The sequence below is a fragment of the Mus musculus genome, chromosome 2, assembly GCF_000001635.26.
Source record: "Mus musculus strain C57BL/6J chromosome 2, GRCm38.p6 C57BL/6J".
Classification (NCBI taxonomy): domain Eukaryota; kingdom Metazoa; phylum Chordata; class Mammalia; order Rodentia; family Muridae; genus Mus; species Mus musculus.
The window spans coordinates 25,710,748-25,714,108 of record NC_000068.7 but is presented as its reverse complement, the minus strand read 5'-3'; positions in this window follow the sequence as shown (position 1 = coordinate 25,714,108).

The window sequence follows — 3,361 nt, the reverse complement described above, 5'->3', positions numbered from 1 at the left end:
GGTAAGATGGCTCTGCGGGTAGAGCACTGACTGATCTTCCAAAGGTCCCGAGTTCAAATCCCAGCAACCACATCATGGCTCACAACAGTCGTAATGAGATTTGATGCCCTCTTCTGGTGTGTCTGAAGACAGCTACAGTGTACTTATTTAAAATAATAAATATATCTTTGGGCCGGAGTGAGCAGGAAGTGAGCAAGTGGGGGGCTGACTGGAGCAAGCAGAGGTCCTAAATTCAAATCCCAGCAACCACATGAAGGCTCACAACCATCTGTACAGCTACAGTGTACTCATATACAATAAATAAATAAATAAATAAATAAATAAATAAATAAATAAATACTTGTAGGAACTGCAGGCTTAGCCAACGGCTGGGATGGTTGCTCTCCTCACCTTGCTCTTTTGGCCTCCTCTCCCAAGAAGGGACCTGGGTGGGAGCCACAGCCTGCTTCCTCCATTTCCACTGTCTAGTCTTGTTGTTTTCTGTGCTTTCCAGCTATGGATTATTTCCCTTGTGTTTCTGGGGCCCTTCCTCCATTTCTCACAGCATCACAGGGAGGCAGCTTCTAATCTGCCATCTTGAACCCTAAGTTATAAAAACACAGAGATAGACAGAAAGCGCCCACTCCAGAATGACACTGGCTTTGAAATTTAGACAGCCTCCAAAATCAGACTGCATGAAGCAAAGACAAGTGGGGGGGGGGTGAAGTTTTAAAGTCTGTTGTTCAGACTTCCCAAACCCTCATGCCTGAAAGAACTGGCCAAGTGTGTACTTGGCTCCACGGTGCGGTGAGGCTCAGAGGGGCATCCCATCTCCTATGTGGAATAGCCTGACTCTGCAGATGATTTGGGTTGAGACAGTCTTTTTATGCAGGAGGATCTAAGGGCTTTGTCTATGGGGCTGGAGCCTCTGCAGACAGTCTGCCCATCTCTGTAGTGGCTGTATCAGCTCTCTCTACAGGCCCTCAGTAATGCCCTGCCTGTGAGATACATCTGAAACTCATTTTTCTCTAAAGTCCTAGAAACCAAACCCAAGGCCACAAACTGAGTGCTATAGAACATTGCACACTAACCATATAAAACTAACTCACTGCTGACCCAGGACAGGAAGCTGTGTGAACAATTCTGTCAAGGAGAGACGAAGAAAAGAAGGAGACACACAGCAATCTAGTGTCACAAAATGTTGTATGACAAAACTTTTCCTGGAAAAAATGCAACACACTCTAGTTAGGGATCCAATGACATCACAAAGGACAAATACCACCAAAGGCCATCCTGATGAACCAGAGTTTTCTTGGGATTGCTTATAAAGGACGGTGGGGAGTCACTTACAGGAGAAGTGACTCAGGGTTCAGCTCACTGCACAGCCTGCAGGCAGCTCAACAGAGGGTGTTCTTTTCAAGTGACACTGGCCTAAACCTCTTCCAGGTGTTATGGAGTTTGAGACCACCAGGGAATGATCACCAAACAAAATTTAAAATTGAAAGGTAAATGAACAATTTCACTTTCTTTATAGCAACCTTGCTTCAAGCATACTCTCTTGCCAGTCTGAGAGCTGCTCCAAAAAAGAAAGACAGAATCTGGAGTTTCAATTTTGGGGATTTTCTGCTATGCGGGGCATTATCATATTTGTTTGTTTTGTTTTCTGAGCCAGCTGCAGTGAAGTGAGACTACAGCAGCAGAATGACTGTCTGGTTAAAAGTTTAGTAAAAGCTGCACAGTAGGGAAGATGAGTCAAGTGGCCCTGCGATCAGTCTCCTCTGTAGACTGCTGTCTCGGCTCAACTGCTGATGGGATGACCTTAGTGTCATGGTCTGGACATCCTGTGGAGAACAGTCCTTGGGCTAAGAACAGGGTCCTGCAGACTGCTAGACTGTTCTTGCAAACTCAGTTTGGAATGGAGCTAGTGTTTGAACATCACACAGGCAGAGCTGCTGGTTTCTGCTTCTTCCAGGACCTGGCTTGGTGTCAGAGTCTTCTTTGCAGCTTGTCTTATTGTAGCCCTGGAATTACTGATGCTAGCGCTCTGTGGTTAATTGCCCTGTTTCTTGGAAGCCTCGCCAAAGAGACTCCAGTGCTGTGTACAGACAGTTTGCCTCTGCATATTTTCCCACAGAAGCCCCCTCTCTTCAGTGAAAAGCATCCCCCTGCAGCAAGCCCAGGGCTCCCTCCCCCTCTCTAGTTCAAAGAAACCCAGCCCCGCCTTAGAATGACACTGCCCATAACCCCACCTCCACCCTCTTAATAAAACATCCTAAGAAGCCAGATGCTAGCTTGAGACTCCTCCTCCTCTGCAATGCCAGAATCTGGCCCTCCCTAGGCTGAGCACTCCAGGTGCCTGTCCTTGAGACCTCAGAGAAATAACAAACTCAAAGAAGATTAAGGCCCCACGTTTAAATCATACAGAAAATGTAATCAGAGGTCACAGCTAGTTATGGCCGGCCATAAAATTGGTTCCTGATAACCACACATAGGCACCCATTACCCCTCCCATCCCCACCCCCAGCTTCACTTCCATCCCACCAAATGGTTACAGCCCTCCACTCGCCCTCTACTGTGAGCATTCAGGGAATTCCTAACTATACTATACTGTATATAAACCCAATACTTTCTGAACTCAGCATAGTATGCCAGCATCTACCCTATGACTGCGGGGCATGTGATCTGAGTCTGGACTTGAAAGAATAAAAGATTCTTTTGCAAGTTGTAGAGGACTTCAAAATTCTTGGGCTTGCCTAGGTTTCCCCTGGACTCAGGGCATAACAGTCTTCTCTGAGAAGAACTCTAAGCTTTTGTTGCTTACTCTGGCAGAGAGGGGCTGTGAGAATCTGGTAGGTTTCAGGGACTTCCTGAACCTATTGGAGGTATTGAGGTGTTTTGAGTTGTTTACTTTTCTGTTTAAAGAGTTTTCCTGCAGGATGGCATGTGCCAGTCTCAGAGGAAACTCTCACATGTCCTTATAGCCCTTTACAGCTCAGCCCTTGAGCTCAGGAGGAATGGAAATTGCCCTGAGGAAGAAAGCCCCAGCCCTGAGAGAGGCTCTGCATTCCAGACCTGTCTGGCTTTGCTTCCACTCCCTGAACTCTGGGTCCCTCCATTGGAGAAGTCTGACCTTTCTGATAGCAAGAGAGACCGAGTCCCACTTCACTGAGCTGCCGAGAGTTCCCTGAGGCTTCCTGGCTGTTCTGTATGTCAGGTAGAGTGAGGCCACCCCATGCAACTCTGCTGGAGCTTGCTCTATCATCCTGCATCCTGGGATCTCTGTGTGGGGAATATGGTGTGAGGATGATCAAAGCTCCCCAAAGCCCTGTAGTTACAGTGAGGGTGTGGCCAGCACACCTGAATGGAATCTCAGCTCTTCCAC